The sequence below is a fragment of the Suncus etruscus genome, chromosome 11 (genome assembly GCF_024139225.1).
Source record: "Suncus etruscus isolate mSunEtr1 chromosome 11, mSunEtr1.pri.cur, whole genome shotgun sequence".
Classification (NCBI taxonomy): domain Eukaryota; kingdom Metazoa; phylum Chordata; class Mammalia; order Eulipotyphla; family Soricidae; genus Suncus; species Suncus etruscus.
Window position 1 is genome coordinate 69,215,006 of NC_064858.1, and position 19,281 is coordinate 69,234,286.

The 19,281-nt window shown below is 37.3% G+C and overlaps 1 non-coding gene across 1 annotated transcript; it reads right to left on the reverse strand.

Moving 5' to 3' along the window:
* Positions 1–5,194: 5,194 nt before the first annotated feature.
* LOC126023155 (small nucleolar RNA SNORA51) lies at positions 5,195–5,325 on the reverse strand. The gene has a single exon (XR_007500361.1). It is a non-coding gene; the product is annotated as a small nucleolar RNA SNORA51 (small nucleolar RNA).
* Positions 5,326–19,281: the final 13,956 nt, after the last annotated feature.

Sequence of the window (19,281 nt, forward strand, 5' to 3'; positions counted from 1 at the left end):
AATATTCAACAAATATTTGGTGAAATAATAATTTGGTAGATGAAAAAGTGTGACAAAATAGAGAAAGGACTAATATAGGGCATCTGAATTTTCTATACCCTATGACCTTTAGCACTATAGACCTACCCATCTGGGATATTGACAATTTATGTTTCTAAAAATAGGGAAGTTCATGTAGGTTATTATAACATCTTTTCCATCCTAGATATTTTAATTCTAAAGTTCTTTATACTTGAGCAATCCACAAATGTTAGACTTTTGCCACTTGGGTCATGAAATGTCCGCCCTCTTCCCCTGCTAAATGTGAGTGGAAAATTGTTCTGATTATAGTTTTGCAAAAGGAGGTAAGAAAGCATGTCAAGAAAAATAATACTTGGCACACTATGAAAGAGATTTTAAACCAAATATTTTTAGGCTCCTTTTTCTCCTGTGTGGTACCCATTGTCTGATTCCTCTTTTCAGAGTTCCCATTTCAGATGTGATTTCTAGTTAATAATATGGAAAGAATTGAGCACCTTTGATTTCCCATTCTGCTATACAAAAAGAAGAAGAATGCAGACATAAGGTGATGAAGACAGGCATATGTCCCTTCATTTGATCCAGAGTAATGACTGTCGTGATTCTTTTTTTCTTACTAGCAGGACTGTCAGAATCTAAACAGGAATTTTTGTTATATTGGCCATCCCTAAAATCCAAATCTTTTGTGTCTCTGGAAGGCTCAGAATGTAGCCATAGCACATAGTCTCTCTTCTGACCTGGTTAAGCTTGGATAGATCAAGGAAAGAAAATATCTACTGAACCACTGTCATTGCTACAAAATACTCATTATCCAATCAGAGGAAGCAAAGAAAAGATAACTAAAAGTAGAATAAAATTACTTCAAATACCACATCTGTTCACTTTCCTTAACAAGTTCAAATTATCTATAGGGACAAGATGATCATTTTGATAATGGGTTTTTCCTCTAGCACCTTTGCCCATTTAAGAGGCTTATGCAATGCCAGGTAGTATCTTGTCTGTTTCCTCTGTGCATGGTTTTTGGTGAGATAATGAGCATAGTGTGGAGGAGAAATATTTTTATCACAGATTCTATATGTCCCTGTAGAGTTATCTTTCTCTTGCATCATTCATGTTATTCTTAGTCTGGTAGTTTTTTGTGGTGGCAGTTGTTCAAAGACCAGAGAATTTTCTGCAGCACCTCCTGCACTGGATGACAGTAACTACTGTAATTTCCATCTCCTCAAGATTCTCCAGGTATGGCATTGGGAGAAAGGAAAGAGAGGATGCAAGGGGAGCAGGGAATTGACCTAGAAGAGAACTCTCTAGCAGGAGACCTAGAATCAAATTACAGCTCTAATAAAGAAGAGTGATTTAGCTGGAGATTAGAGGGGAAATTGGGCATGTATTGTTCAGAACTTCCTGATTCTGTCTAGAATTTATTGATCTCTGGAGAATGTAATATGAATTTTCCTTGGTCTTCTGATAATGCCTTAATTATCTGGAGATTAATATTGGAGGGTGGCTCATTTAAACAGGTATTCTCTTTCTATCTTTTCTTCCTTCCCTCCCCTTCTCTCCCCTCCCCCTTTCTCTCACTACCCCTTCCCTTCCCTTTCTGTCCTATCTCCTTCACACCCCTCCCCTCCCTCTCCGCTTCTTCCCTCCCTTCCCCTCTTCTCTCTTCCCCTCCCCTTTCCTCTCCTCCCCACACCCTCCTCTCCTATACTCCCCTCTCCTTTCCTGCCCTCCCCTCTCTTCCCCACCCCTCTCCTCTCCTGCCCTCCCCTCTTCCCCACCCCTCCCCTCACCTCCTCTCCCTCTCCTCCCCTCCACACCCCTCCCTTCTCCTCTCCTCTCCTCTTCTTTCCTCTCCTTTCCTCTCCTCTCTTCTATACTTTTTCCTTTACTTTTTCCTTCCCTACCCTTCCTTCTCTTCCCTTCTAATCTCTCCCCCTTCCCTTCCCCTTTTATTTTCTTCCCTCATCCTCTCCCTTCCCGTTCCCATTCCCTTTTTTTTTTAGTTTTTTTTTAATTTAATTTTTATTTTGATCATAGTGGATATTTTAGGTACATATTTACATAAAATCAGGGGGGATTTCCATCACCAATTTGTCCTCCCTACACCTCCGTTTTTGTCCTGCCTCCCATTCCCTTTGTATGACACAGCTGCAGTCTAGGGTTGCTCCTGGCTCAGCTGTCTGGAGGTAGCTCCTTGCAGTGCTAAGAAGAAACCATACAGGCAAGGAGTTGAACCTGGTTTTGGGCATTTACTCGCCCAACTGAGCTACTTCTCTGAGTGATGCCAGGGTCAACTATCTTTTGTAATTTAACGCAGCGATGAATAAAAATCCATGACAATTAAACTATGTTTATTTTTTAGCCTCAAACCAAATTCTAAGGTATCCATTTTTACCTAACTTAATGTTAGGTATATGAAAAAAATGTAAAAGTGCATTTCAGGTACTTTCCTATGCACATATATTTTAATGAATTTGTATATATTAACTTTAATTGATACAGCTGAATATAAAGTATATACTACTAATATCTATGTTTTTCTTAGATGCATATAGGAATCAGATACATTTTCAACCTCCAATTTAAATCTACAAACTCTGACTAAAGAGCATATGCATTAATCACTGTTCTATCTTCATTATTTAATTCATTTAAATAATAATTTTTATGGAAGTCTAAAACAGTTCTGAGACATGGTTGGAAAGGTTAACATTTTTCATGTTAAAATCATAATAACTAATTACAAAATAGTGGATATTTTAATTTTTCCATCAAAGTGGTATTAACTGCTATATGCTGTTCACATATTTCTATTAAATCATAACTTCTACCAGCATTTTGCTTTTATATATACATTTTGTTTTGTGGTTTTTGGGTCACAACTGGCAGCGCTCAGGGGTTACTCCTGGCTCTATGCTCAGAAATTGCTTCTGGCAGGCTCGGGGGACCATATGAGATGCCGGGATTCGAACCACCGTCCTTCTGCGTCTAAGGCAAACACCTTACCGCTGTGCTATCTCTCTGGCCCCTTATATATACATTTTTAAATTAAAAACATTTGGGGCTGAAGCAATAGTACAGCTAGCAGGGTATTTGCCTTGCAGACAGCCAAACCAGAACCAACCCAGGTTCGATCTCCAGTATTCCATATGGTGCCTAGCCTGTCAGAAGCAATTTTTTGAGTGGAGAGCCAGGATTAACATCTGAGCACAGATAGTTGTGGCTAAAATAATAAAATAAATTAATTAATTTATTTGTTTCTCTTACCTGGTACTGATAGCAATCAATAAAAAACGTTCCTTATAATATCAACTGAGAGGTAGGTTTTTTATCACACACATAAAGAGAAAGAATGAAAAGGAAAATAGTATTTACATGATGTGATAAGTGAAAAAAGATATCTTAGGCCAAGGGATTCCCGCTGTAATTTTCCTAATATTTACTGTGCTTATGTAAAAATAAATAAATAAATAAAAAGAAGAAGAAACACAACCCTTTTTTTTTTTTTTAAAGAAGTTGCTGGTCTGTGTTTTTTCTTCTTTTTTTGTAGCTGATGGTTTTGGCATTTGGTTTATTCTTTGTTTATTCTTTTCTTTTCTTTTTTTTTTTTTGTCTTTTTTTTAACCACACCCAGCGATGCTCAGGGGCTATTCCTAGATTTGCTCAGGATGCCTTCCTGGCATGCTCAGGGGGCCATGTGGGATGCTGGTGACCAAACTCAGGTCGAGCGCTTGCATGGCAAGTGCCTACCTGCTATTTTATAGCTTCGGTCCCTCTTTGTTTATTCTTGACATGAATACCAGGTCCAGAGACAACAACAACAGAATCTATACCCAATCTACAACAAGCTGTACAAGTGGGGAACAGTTGCACTAGCATTAGGGGGAGGGTAAAGGAGGGAGATGTGAGATGCATGCCGGGAACAGAGGTGGAGGGAGGCAACACTGGTGGTGGGAATGTCCCTCTCTCATTGTCACTATGTGCCTCAAATATTACTGTGAAACAATTGTAATTCACTTTGACCACATTAATAATTAAAAAATAAAATAAAATAAAAATATTTCCTTGGGATACTTGCAAAAAAAAAAAAGATAGACCCATTAGTTTGACTGTAGTCACTTCACTCTTGAGACATGCATCAAATGATCAAGTTCAGTGGTCATGGCCATATGACAGGGAAATGCTGAGAGAGACCTGAGTTTGAAGCATGCACCAAAAAACTCCTCTCCCAAGTGCTGCCATGTACAGCCTTAGAAACCCTGAGTTTGTCCACCAGGGTGTCCAGTTGGTCCCTCTACCTTGTGTCTGAGCATTGCTGGCATGAATATGAGCCCCTGGGTTGGGTTGGCTGAGTATAAGCAGGAGGGAGCCCAGAACACCTGAATGCACTCTATGCCACCAACACACACAGACCAAAATAACAAAGGAAATGAAATACTTTCTGTGTTAAAGTGTTATATATCAATTAAACCTCAATATCAATTATGTCTACAGTACCATGGGGAAAATATTGAGCAAACAACATAAAACGGGAATGCAACTTGATACAGTTAATCATATACCGTATGTTGCTTTTTCTGTATGTCAAGTTTTCTGCTGACTCTAGTACTCTAGATGGAAGAATGAACATAACATGGAGCTAGGCTGTATTCAAGAAAGAAGTTTGCAGGCATCTCTTCCCTGTGCTCAGACTCTTCTGATTATGCCTTATAGGGCCTTTTTAAGGACTAGACTGTACACTTTATTGGAACCATATTTTTCAGAGGCATTTCACATCTATAACAATAAAGAAAATAAAGAAAACCAGAAGAGTATATTCCTTATTGCTCTAGCTACAGTTATGGTTTTGATGTTTTTGTCAAAATTAATTTTTGTTGCAGGGAGTTAGGGGTGATTTTTTTTGAAAATACACTAGTAACTCCTGGAAATAGTACTATTTGTGATTATCAAAACATTTTTTTTGCAGGGAAGGTTTGAATTTTTAAAAGAAATACACCAATAACTCCAAGAAATGATCCTGTAACTAGTACACTAGTAACTCCTAAAAATTATCCTTAGCCTGCTGTGGCTTATTCATATTTTCTTGTCTGTTTTTATTGAGAAAATTATCTCCTATTAAAGAGAGACAGTCCTATCTATCTTCTTTGATATCACAAAAGAGGAAACATCTTTAATTTTTTGTCCCCCCATTCACAATACAAACCAGGCAAAGGGCCTGGTTTGAGGTATATATGGGGAGCATTTACTGTACTCCTCTTTCTATACAGTCAGTGTAAAGAACACAGCCTGTGGTAAGCTTGGGAGGCCTTATCTTTTCTTATTTTGATTTATACACACACACACACATACACACACACACACACACACACACACACACATATATGTCACCAGTGCAACATTCTCATCACTAATATCCCAAGTGTTCTTCCTCCCCACCCCACACTGGCCTGTACTCTAGACAGGCTTTCTACATCTTTCAAAGAAAGATCTTTCAAAGAAAATTAGTTACTATAGGCTTATTTAAAAAAGCATTCATTGGGCCGGAGAGATAGCATAGCAGTAGGGCATTTGCCCTGCATGCAGTCGATCCAGAACAGATGCTGGTTTGAATCCAGGCATCCCATATGGTCTCCCATGCCTGCCAAGAGCAATTTTTGAGCTCAGAGCCAGGAGTAACCCCTGAGCACTACCGGAATGTGACCCAAAAAGAAAACCGAAAAAAAAAAAAAAGCATTCATCATCCCTTGTTATTGGAGAAATACATAAAAATCAGAGTGACAATGAGATACCAAGGCACATCAGAGAGAAAAGCATATATCAAAAAGACTGAAAACAATTAGTGTTGGCAGGGAGATAGTGAAAAAGGGACCTTTATTCACTGTTGGTGGAAATGTTGTCTAGTTTAACCTCAGTAAAATTCAATATAGAGATTCCTTAATTAAATAAGACTAGAACTTCTATATGCAACAGTACCTAAGCTTTTGGGCATCTCCACCCCAAACACAAAATCATTAACTCATTCAGAAAGGTATATGCATACTTATGTTCAATAAAGTTTTTAGGCAAGAGATGGAAATAACCCAAATATAGATGGTAGATGAATTGATAAAGATCTTAGTTTATAGGTATAGATACATATGTCATTACAGGATAAGATGAAATTATGTTGCAATTGGAAGGTAAGTAATGTTAGTCAGAAGAGGAAGATCAAATATTAGTTATTTTTATAATATAATATATCAAAAATATACATAGAATTATATGATGTATACAATGTATAATCTGATATATTATAATCTGATAATATTTGGTAATTAGAGAGAACAAAGATAAGAGTAGCAGATTTGAAATGATGACAAACACTTGGCCCAAACTAAAGACCCAGAAATGTAAAGTAAGGAGGGAGACAGATTGTGAGATGTGGAATGTTGATTTGGACTGAAAATAATAAAAAGTCATGGGTGGTAAAGCTACAATTTTTTTTAACATTTATAAGAGCCTTGGAAGAGGAAAGCTGACATTGGTGGTGGGTGTGAAGTTGAAGTACCATTTATTTGAAAGTTTGGGGTCAGAGATTTAGTGTAGCTGGTAGGGCTTTTGCCTTAAACATGATCAACATGGGTTTCATCTTTATACCCAATTTGGTTGGCCCAGTTCCTGCCAGGAATAATCTCTTAGTATGTAGAACGAGGAGTCAGGCCTGAGCATTACCAGGTATTACCCTAAAAAGATAGTAGCAAATTAAATTATGGTGACTAAATAAAAAATATTTTATTAAAAAATACCGTTTTAAGACCAGAGAGATGGGATATGTTATTAAACATGGTCTCCACTCCACATACTCCTAAAAATTAGACTCAGTTTCCAATTCTATACCATGATTCCATTCATGATTAATGAATTTATATTTAAAATATTAAAAATTGAACATACATATAAACATAAAAAGTTCTACACATTATAAATATTATTTTAATTTTGGTGTTTTTTTTTTTTGGGGGGGTCACACCCAGCTGTGCTCAGAAGTTCCTCCTGGCTCTGCTCAGAAATCACTCCTGGCAGGCTCGGGGGAACCATATGGGATGCCGGGATTCAAACCACCGTCCTTATGCATGCGAGGCAAATAGCCTACCACTGTGATAGCTCTCCGGTCCCACATTATAAATATTTTTAACAAGCCAAGAACTTAAGCATATTCTAATTCATCCAAACATTTCAAGTGATATTCTATTTTATAAGAAATATACCAAGAATTTAAATCTTCATGTTCCTCTGATTTCTCTCTCTATATATTTTCTACTAAGCACTGTAAAATGCATGATAAAATTCTCAAATAACTGATGTATCAAGTTCCTTTTATTTGGCATTTGTTCCTTAATCAAGCATAATAAAATCATTTCTTTTGCTAGCAAAACTAGGCTAATCAAGGGCAGTCTTACATTGTCAGGTTTCTTTCTATATATAGCAATCCCTAGTAAGACCTTTCTACTTTGATAAGTCAATCTAGACATAACAACTGTTTTTATTTTTAATCCATGTATTCCTATCAGAAGCATCAAGAGGACAAATTATGTATCCACTACATAGCCTTCTACTGCTTAAACATTTGGAAAATGTTTAAGAGTTTCTCCATCTAAAGGAGCAAAGGAAAACTGAGTTAGTTACACATCACAATCAGAGTCCATTAATCTCTTTGCCAGCAGCAGAATGCAAAGGGGCCTTTGAAAACAAATGCCTTTAAGAATGGAGTCATGGTTTAAAGAGCACCTTGCTTTTACAAGCCAGCACCTGCAGCTCACCAAGTTGCTGTTTCAGGGAGCAGACTGGGCAATGATACTGATGACATTTATGGCCCAACAAATCAAGAATTAATTTACAATGGCAATGGTTCTCTGAGCACTGAATATATCATTGCAGCAAAACATTGACCTCTATTTTTTCAGCTCTAAACAATGTATTCCGTTGAATTTCTTTAGAATATAAACTTTACAGATATTACCTATACTTATTTGGATTTCATAATCAGTGGAAATTGACCCATATACAGTGGGGCTCAGGGATACTTCTGTGCTCAGGAGTCACTCCCAGTAGTGCTGGGGAGGGCATCTGGTCCCTGATATTGAATATTTCCTCCTTCATGCAAATGGAAGAATGTGGGAAACATGAAGTAAAATCACCAACATAGTAAAATCTAGAATAAAGAAAAAATATTTGAGAAATTGAAAGAGAGAAACAATGGAGGAATATGTCCTAGATGACTCTGGGCCTCTTTATCTGCTCATGTTTTATATGGAAAATTTGCTTTGTTTTATTTTTTATTTTAGTCACCATGATTTATAATACTACTGATAGGGTTTCATCCATATAACATTCATTTTGAAAGTAAAATTTTAAATGAAATTGCTATGAGATACAGTGACAAACTTGTTCACAATTGAGTTTCAGTCATATAATGTACAACACTCATCCCTTCACCAATGCACATTTCCCACCACCAAAGTTCCCAGTTTCAGTCTGTCCTCACCCATCCCCACCTGCCTCTCTCTCTCTCTCTCTGTGTCTATATGTCTGTCTTTTCTTTCAGACACTGTGGTTTGCAATAACGTTACTTAAGGGGTATCAGGCTTATCACTTTATCTCCTTTCAGCACCTAATTCTTGCCCACTGTGATCATTCTCAATTGTCATTGTCATAGTGGTTCCTCTCTGCCCTAATTGCACTTTTCAGCTATTTGTGGCTAACTTCCTATCATGAACCAGTCCTCCCGGCCTCGTCTCTATTTTCTTTGGGTATTATTACCATACTATCTTTTCCTTTATTATCCAACCAATGAATGCAATCCCTATATCTTATACCACAGTTCTTGTTTCATGTCACCATTGTCTCCTCACTCTGGTAAGCTCAGTTTCTTTTATATTAGGCCATTTGTTATTCTCTTACTATGCTACTTTGTATCCTACATATAAAAGATCATTCTGCATCTCTTCTTCTGGCTGACTTCATTCAATAAAATATATCTCAGTTCCATCTATGTAGCAGGACAGTGCATAATTTAAACTTTTCTTATAACCTTGTGGTGTTTGATTATGCATAACAATATACAATTGGATTGTTTCCAGATTTTAGTCATCATGAATAGTGTTGTAGTAAACAGGAATACAAATATTTTCTGAACAGAATTCTGGGCCCTTGGGGGAGATACCAGAATTAGAATTCTTGGGTCATATGTAAGCTCAGTTACTAATTTTTGAGAAGTTGTTCATATTATTTTTTTAAGATACTGAACCAATCAACATTCTCACCATCAGTAGAAAAGGTTATTTTTCCTCACATCTATACCAAAACTGGATGTTTTTGTTCTTTCTAATGTGTTCCAGTCTCACTAGTATTATTGTTTTGACTTGCATTTCCCTGATGATAAGTGATGTAGAACATATTTTCATAAACTTATAGACCATCTGTATTTCTTCTCTGAGGAAAGTTGTGTTCTCCTCTTCTCCCCACTTTTAATGAAACTGATTATTTTCTTATTCTTAAGTTTACAATTGCTTTATATATCTTGCATACTAACCACTAAAAATTTATTATTTCTTGCTCCAGAATATTTTCTTATTCGTATTCCACAGTAAATCCACTGCTTTAATTAGACAAATTTCAGAAAATAAAGAAATTAACATGAAGAATACATCTTTGTCATTTTACCGATTTCAGTAATACTTCAAAAGTCATTGTATAGACCCAAGTATTAATACTAGAACATCAGAGAAGATTAATCATTTACTAGTAATGAAATATTCCAAATGACTCTTGTATCTTTTATCAGGGAAATGACTGTCTACTCTACTAGATCAAATAGAAGGGATTTGGGACTGAATCTATAGCACACTAGGAGCTGGATTTATTCTTTATTTTTTTTAAACTTTACTGATTGATTGATTGAATGGTTTTGGGGCCACACCCAGCAGTGCTCAGGGGTTAATCCGGATCTGCACTCAGAAATCGCCCCGTGGAAGATAGAGAACCATAAAGGATGTGAAATCAAACAAACCCTCCCGGGTCAGCCACATGCAAGTCAAAAGCCCTACCACTGTGCTATCTCTCCAGCTCCTGGATTTAGTCCTGAGTCTCACAAGGATTGATTCCTGAGTGCAAATTTAGGACTAAATCCTGAACTTCACTGAACGTGGCTCTTCAAGAAGAAAGAAAGCAAGAAAGGAAGGAAGGAAGAGAAGAGAGGGAAAAAGGAAGAAAAAAATACAAAAATATCACAACAGACAAACAAGAAAACAAAAACAACAGAAAAAAAGGGGCCAGAGAGATAGCATGGCGGTAAGCATTTGTCTTGCATGCAGAAGGATGGTGGTTCAAATCCCAGCATCCCATATGGTCCCCCGTGCCTGCCAGGGGTGATTTTTGAGCTTAGAGCCAGGAGTAACCCCTCAGTGCTTCTGTTTGTGATTCCCCTCCCTCCAAAAAAAAAAAAAAAAAAACCAGAAAAAAATCAAACAAACAAACAAACAAACAAAAAACCCGAAAAGCACCAAAGCAATAAAGACAACCAAACAATAACCACAATCCTGAAATAAAAACTAAACTTAAAAAAAAAATTGTGCTTTGTGCAAAAGTCCAATCTAAAAAATAATGGATTGGATAATGTTGTTAGTAAAAGAGTGTATAGGACAGGAGTGATAGCACAGTGGGTAGGACATTTGCCTTGTACATGACTGACCTGAGTTTGTTCCCCAGCTTCCTATATGGTTCTCTGAGCACCACCAGAAATGACACCTGAGCGCATAGCCAAGAAAAGCCCCTGAGTACTGCCAGATATGACCCAAAAACAAACAAACCAAAGAAAAGAGTTTATATGTGTTTTATGGGATGCTTTATTTATTAAAGCATCCACTTAGAAAAAAAGAAAATAATTTTCTAAAAAGAAAATTAATTTTTGGCAATTATGTCCACAATTGCCTCATTGAAATTCATGGCCATGTTTCCTAATTTCTAGGAATAGCTACTAACGTATTTCATGAAAGTTTGATCTCAATATTTTATATGGTATAAGAATTTGACTTAACATTAACTTTACACTAATATAAATACTATAAAAGTCATTGGAAAAAATAAGTACTACATACACATAATAGTAAAACATTTTTAGTAACTTACCAGCTAATGATAAAGCTCAAGGAATAAGGCTAGAATGAACAAGCCAGAGTAGTAGTAGCCCAGGGGGTTAAGGGTGGAGGTATGGGATGCAAACTGGGAACAATGGTGGAGGGAGGTCAACACTTGAGGTGGAAATGGCTCTAATTCACTGTCACTATATCCCTGAAATACAACTATGAAAGACTAGTAATTCACAATGGTCTCAATAAAAACAAATTAGCCTCAAGAGAAAATTAGAGTAACAATTTGAAATCTGTGTTTTAGTTTAGTATTTTTTTTTTTTTTTGCTTTTTTGTCCCCACCCATTGACTCTCAGGGGTTACTCCTGGATATGTGCTCAGAAATCACTCCTGGCTTGGGGGACCATATGGGACACAGGGAATCAAACCACTTCTGTCCTAGGTCAGTGCAAACAAGGCAAACGTTCTATCACTTGTGCCACCTCTCCCCTATCTGTTTTAATTTTAAGGAGTCACAAGTCTTGACACTATCTTTATTATTGTTTTTAAGAGGATGATTTTTCCTACCATATTCAAATGAGAACTAAAAATGATCTAATATTGCCTTGCCATTTAAACCTAGATAGATTGAAGAGCAGATGATTAAAATATGATTACAGATTACTAACATTAATCAAATAGAAAATTAAAAAATTTAATTTAACTAATTAAATAATTTATTAATTATTAATTAATTTAACTAAAGTTTTTTCTAAAACCATTGGATAAAAACAAGTTTTGTCATATATTTATTAATATGTAAGAATTTTTGTTGTGTAAAATTATATCATCAATAATAGATAAAAATGAAGGTAAACTCAGAGGAAAATGTTATAAAGTTACTAATGTTGAAATTTATTATTGTAATATAAAATTTACATAAGTATATATATTTATAAATATATAAAATTCATAATGTATTAGAGCATCAACGTGATTAAAAATTCTAATCTGTCAAGCTAATTCTAATCTGTCAAGCTAAATAAAAAAAAACTCACTTGAGGTTCCAGAGTGATAATACAGAAGGTAGGGCCTTTACCTTACATAGGGTTGACCTGGGTTTGATCTGCAGCTCCCATATTGTTGCCTGAGTCAGCCAGGAGTAATTTCTGAGTGCAAAGCCAGGAGTAATCTCTGAGTGCTACTGGGTTTGGCTTGAAACAAAGAAATAAAAATTTCATTTGATTTGAGTTAAATATTTATTGCTAAACACAAACAAAAAAAGGTATGTTTGCACTTTGCTTGGAACTACATAATCTTAAATTAAGATTGTAAGTACTAATCTATCCATATTGATGAAATGTTCTTAAACCACGCTATCTATGTCTTCTTTAGCCAACAGTTTCTCAGATCACCTGATGAGTAATAATTAACATTTTGGGAAATACATCTCAGAATCCCATGTCCAGCATTTTATATGAATCCTGTGGACCATAATGGGTAAAAATAATTATTTCCAGATATGGTGTGCACTCTGTATTATGAATTGATTTGACTGCTTGATAACACACATTATACTTAACTAAGCCTTCATTTATAAAGTTTGATACTAAAAACTTTCTTAGGATTGGGGAAAATAAAGCTCAGAGTTGAAAATCACCTGTAACTTTTGTTTTTTTTTTTTTTTTTGGTTTTGGGGCCACACCTGACAGCACTCAGGGGTTTCTCCCAGCTCTGTGCTCAGAAATCACTCCTGGAAGGCTTTGAGGACCATATGGGATTTCGGAGATCGAACCCCGGTCCGTCCCAGGTCAGCCGTGTGCAAGGACTTACGGCTGTGCTATCACTCTGGCCACACCCCATAACTTCTGAGATGGGAACTGGGGACTTGGCCAAGGTCATTCACTTTTTCTTCCACTGAAACACATACTGTTTCTGACATTTTTCATACTAGATCAAAAAAAAAAAAAAAAAAGAAAATCCATAAAAGTCACTTTGTGAGATTGGCCTAGGGTGGGTCTTGAGCTCTGGTCCTTGGGGCCTGGGAGGGCTTTCCTCCCTTCCTGGGGCAGGATTTTCAGCCGGCATGGGCTGGCTCCTGGCAGACCTCCGTATGTGCCAGGGGCCACTTGGCCCGGCCTAGGGTAGGGGGGCCCGGACCTGGGTCACCCGACCCCCCTCTCCCCCTTTCCTCCGGATCTCCAGGTGGGTTCTGGGAGGACCTGATGGGGCACCCTGGGTTTTCCCCACTCCCAGGCCAGCTGCGGAGATTGGCCTAGGGTGGGTCTTGAGCTCTGGTCCTTGGGGCCTGGGAGGGCTTTCCTCCCTTCCTGGGGCAGGATTTTCAGCCGGCATGGGCTGGCTCCTGGCAGACCTCCGTATGTGCCAGGGGCCACTTGGCCCGGCCTAGGGTAGGGGGGCCCGGACCTGGGTCACCCGACCCCCCTCTCCCCCTTTCCTCCGGATCTCCAGGTGGGTTTCTGGGAGGACCTGATGGGGCACCCTGGGTTTTCCCCACTCTCAGGCCAGCTGCGGAGATTGGCCTAGGGTGGGTCTTGAGCTCTGGTCCTTGGGGCCTGGGAGGGCTTTCCTCCCTTCCTGGGGCAGGATTTTCAGCCGGCATGGGCTGGCTCCTGGCAGACCTCCGTATGTGCCAGGGGCCACTTGGCCCGGCCTAGGGTAGGGGGGCCCGGACCTGGGTCACCCGACCCCCCTCTCTCCCTTTCCTCCGGATCTCCAGGTGGGTTTCTGGGAGGACCTGATGGGGCACCCTGGGTTTTCCCCACTCTCAGGCCAGCTGCGGAGATTGGCCTTGGTTGGGGCTTGAGCTCCTGAGATTGGCTTGGGGGGTGGTGTTTGATCTGTTGGGTGGCAGATAGTTGTTCAGTTATACTCAGGCTATCACTGGCAATTTCATACTAGTCTACATGATGCAAACCGCGCGGGGGCTAGTATTCTAACGTATTCTCCTCCCAACCATCAGTACCCCCGATTTACCCTTCTTAACTTCAATAATACACAGTTCTAATCTCAGACCAAAGACATACAGTGGATCTAACAATCCCAGAACTATTTAGAATGACATAAATTGCACACATATATCTTTTGAATATTTTATGTATATTTTCTTTAACGGCTGTAACTCTCTCTATATTCTTCTACTATGGTGTTTCTATCCACTTTTCATCTTTTCTTTTCTTTGTAAGCTGTTCAATAAGGATTGTTGGTGGAACTGTCCCTCAGTTTAATGCCTATGATTGAACTATGTCATGGAAATTGCTGGTCTTGTTCCTATTGCCTCCAGATGCACCAGTAACGCTTCATGGCATTGATCCTTCTTTGCATAGACACATTAAAATAGGAAAACACTATACCTACAGATAAGTTCTTATCTAATAAATCTCAGTACAATGTACCTTACACCCTGAACATTGATATAATGCCCTGGCACAGGCCTCAGAAGAATGGGCATCCTCCATTCCCGCCAGAACCAGGCAAGCTATCTACGAAACATCCAAGGTCTTTTATAGCAACAGCTGGAAGCAGTCCTCTACCAGGAAAGACACTACCAAGGGTCTGACATAGACCTCCTAAAAAGAGACTTCCGTTTACACTGAGAAGAAGAGGAAGCAGTCCTCTACCAGGAAAGACACTACCAAGGGTCTGCCATCGACCTCCTAAAAAGAGACTTCCGTTTACACTGAGAAGAAGAGGAAGCAGTCCTCTACCAGGAAAGACACTACCAAGGATCTGACATCGACCTCCTAAAAAGAGACTTCCGTTTACACTGAGAAGACTTGACAACAACAATGACCTGCTCCTCAGGACATGGTTCTCTCTAGTGCCCCTTAAGTGTGAGGTGAAACGAGAGGATGCTCTGCACCATCCTGACTGCAATATGGGATATGCAGACTCCAGGACCTTTAATACAGAAACATGATACCAACAACAGAGACTATGTGAGGAATGAAGGTGTATTGCCACTACAGACGATGACTTGAATTGGACAAACTAGTTTGCCTGGAGCCTAGAGTCAGTCCTGTGCCGGGAAACGTCAGGGGTAGGGTCTCCTTGTATTTAGACCATGATTTTTCTTTCCATGTCCCTTATATTTTGGTGGGCCTATGCAAACAAATGCCACTCTAACACCATTTTTTACTATTTTCCCTTGACTCCAATCCTTAAGAAAAACAACCCACTAAAACTTTTGAGGTTAACTTAAACTAGTAAGCATGTGCATGGAACTAGATAAATGTACTTTGCCCTCAATGTTTAAGGAGTTACATAAGTCTAATCTCTTTGGATTATATTGTGTGCTGCTAAGAAATAGTATGTAATACAACTGGGAATTTGAGGGACAAATTAATTGTATTGTACATGGGTTCAGTTTTGTTTTTCTTAATTTTCTTTGGTTGAAAGATCAAGGCTGGGATATCATCGTTGGGACTACCGAGAATTCTGCTTATGGGTGATTGGGCTTCCACTGTAACTTTACCATGTCCTCTTTCTTTGCATCTTTGTTGTCATAATTAAAATTAATAAAGAGAAAAAAAAAAGAAAAACAAAGTCACTTTGTGATTAAACAGTTTTTGGACTGTCAGATCACATGTTGAATTCAGTTGACAGAGCTACTTTACTTTGATTTTTGTCAACTTAATATTATTATTGTGTCTGATATAGTATATATAGCATATATACCATACTATAACATAGCATGATATAATATAATATAAATATATTAATAAATACAACACAACATATATCACATAGTTTCCATAAATTGAACATTTTTGTCTTGTTTTAATTGTTCCTCTACTTCTTATACTAGAACAGCATATTTACCCTTTCTGTCCTGGCCAAAAATCTAATTGGAACTATTTTACTTCGTGGCTCTATTTTTGATTGTTGAAACTATTCATCCTGTTTGACATTGTTGTGTGATGTTGCTATGCTTATTTTAACCAGCTGGCACATTCCAGCTCAGGGGTGGGTGAAATGATTTTTGTTACCATATAATTCTCAAGTGGGATTTTAGACGCTTTGAGTTGGCAAAATGTTGGTGTAAAGACCAGCATAGCTTGTCTGAAAGACTTTCATTTTTCTTTGTGAGACTTTATCAACTTTCTTTCTGCCTTTCAAATGTTGGCAGAATGTTGTGCAGTTGTTCTTTGCTCTATTGTTAGTCTGTGATTGTAAAGTGATGTCTTGGAGGGATAGAATCATGTCTTCATTTTGAATTGATTCTAAATTTGGATGAGCTATTCATACTGTACATCCTGTCTTTCTGAGAGAGATTATAACTTTTACAACAGGATGGATCCTCCGAACTACATTTAGACATAGAATTTGAGCCCCTCCAATAGAGGTATTATACATCATTATTACATATTCTATCTATGTTGTATTTTTGTATGCAGATTATGTGAAAATTTAAAATGTATTAATTGATTATTTATTATAAAATATTTATATAATGGAATTAAGAGTGAGAGCTAAGAATATAGAGAATATATATATTTAGGATATAAGAAATCAGTAGGGAAAAACCTATATTTAAAATTACTTAGTTTAAAATTTATATTTTTTCCAAAAATACATTAATAGCTAAGTCTGGAATTTTTAAGTTTAGTTATTTAGTAGTTCATGCCAGTTCCCCTGTCACTTTCTTTTGTAGATAATGCTTTTTGCCATTTTTTAGCCTGACTTTTAAAATGCAAGGCCAACTGGGTGATTTAAAGTACAACTTTAAAATCCAGTAATTCTTTTCAAGGAAAATAATAGGAAACTAGAAAACACTAAACTTATAACAGGATCATCATTTTGCATATCACCCCCCAAAAATAATCTCCACATAATCAAAAAGTTGTACATACAGTTGTAACATATAGTTGTAACATATAGTTCACTTCTCACTGAATCAGCTTGCATTTGAATATAAGATAGATTTAATTAAGAAAGGATAGTTTTCATTGATAAGCTAATATTACTTTTAAGTTAAATTTCCCTTAGAGATAATTTTAGAAGAAAAAGTTTGTAATTGTTTTTATCTACTACCTAATTGTCATGATTTTATTTAAAAAAATTGGGATCTCAAAATACAATTTTAATTAAAATTAGCTGTTTGGGAAGCTAAAATTTTCTTTGTGTGAACTGAGTATGGTATTATAGTGTTTCACTTTTATATCGAATTTTAACTGCCCAGAAGGAAGGTATTAACATTTAATTGTCTGTGAAACATTTTCAAGAAAAATGTTTGATGTGAAAAAATAATAGTTACTCAGAGAATAGTAATGCTGTAAACTTGAGATACCCAAACCAATAAAAATTCTTCAAATAAAGAGGAAAATTTTAACTTGCATCTCTAACCATATGAAGTTTTTATTTTCTTCAGTTTGTATTAGTTCTCACATACCTATTTTCATTTAGCTTCTCTACAGCATTTACATTTTAGTGAATCATCAGCATTGGTAACATAATTACCATCCCCTCATTAAAAAGCAAGGAGTACTCATTTATGGGATATTAAAAAAAAGATAGTATGGTAATACTATCAAAAGACAATAGAGATGAGGGCCAGGAGGACCAGTTTATGGTAGGAATCTTGCCACAAAGAGCAGGGGAGTGTAGTTAGGGCAAAGAAGGGACCACTGTGTAGTTGAAAATGATCACTCTGGACAAGAACTGGCTGCTGAAAGCCAATAAAGTGATATACATGATACCCCTTAAGTAACAATACCACAAACCAGTGTCTAATAGGTGAGAGAGAGAAAGAGAGAGGAAGAAAGAGAGAAAAAAGAGAGAAGAAAAATTATTTAAAGGCAGGTTGGGAGGGTGAGGACTAAGGATGGGAGGGAAATTGGGGACCTTGGTAGCAGAAACTGAACTGGTAAGGGATGAATGTTGGATATTATGTGACAAAAACTCAACCCCCCAATTTTTTGTAACTGTATATCTTATGGTGATTCAATTAAAAAAATTTCAGGGGCCAGGAACTGTGGCGCAAGTTATAAGGCATCAGAATTGTCCACGTTAGCCTAGGACAGACTAGTTCGATCCCCGGCGTCCCATATGGTCCCCTAAGCCAGGAGCGATTTCTAAGTGCATAGCCAGGAGTAACCCCTGAGCATAACCGGGTGTGGCCCAAAAACAAACAAAAATTTTTTAAAGGCAAGTAATAGACACTGGCATATGTTCAAGTTGGATTAATTAATTAATTCATCTGAATGAAAAGTGAAAAACTTGACTACTAATCCACTGAAAGTTTTATGTTTTATGTGATGAACTATCTAACCCTAACATCTGGATGACTAGATTGTACTCTTGTACCAAGATATCTGGCACCATGCAGACACAATTCTAGTGATTCAGGTTTAGCGGTAGAAGGAAAAAGAACCTTATAATGTTCATTGGAATATAACTATTTTTTTGAATATGTGTATGTGTTGACTAATTTCAATAGGGTTTTGTTTGAATTTTCTTAATTGCTAATAAATGCTCTTCTTTAAATAGAATCATCAGGAATTACAAAGTTGTCATGTTATTCATGATTGAGTTTCAAGCATACAATGTTTCAACACTGATCCCTTCACCATTGTCCACTTGGTTCTACCAATGTCCCCAGTTCCCCTCCCACCTTTCAGCCTGCCTCTGTGGTAGGCACTATATTTCTCCTTACTTACTAATATTTCTCATTCTTCTTCAGAGTGACCACTACTGCCCACTAATGTCATATATTCCTCTTCCCTGACTGCACAATTGTTACTCTTCTAATATGTCTCATTATATCCAACAAATATGAGAGATTATTCTATATCCATCCCTCTCTTTCTGACTAATTTCACTCAACATGATATGTTGGTCCAGATCCATCTATGTAGTATAGCAAATTGTATGATTTCCTCTTTTTCTAAACAATTGATTTGTATTAGTTTCTCTATCTAATCATCTGTTCTTTGATACATGGATTATTTCCAGATTTTGGCTATTGTGAATAGTTCTGCAATAGATATAGGAATTCAGGGAGATTTTTCTGCACTGTATTTTGGGCCCTTAGGGTATATTTCAAGGAGTGAAATTGCTGAAACATTCTTAGTCAAAGGTGGCATTGAGTCTTCCAGGAAATGTTAAGAGGATAGCTTAATGTAAACATCTAAAAATC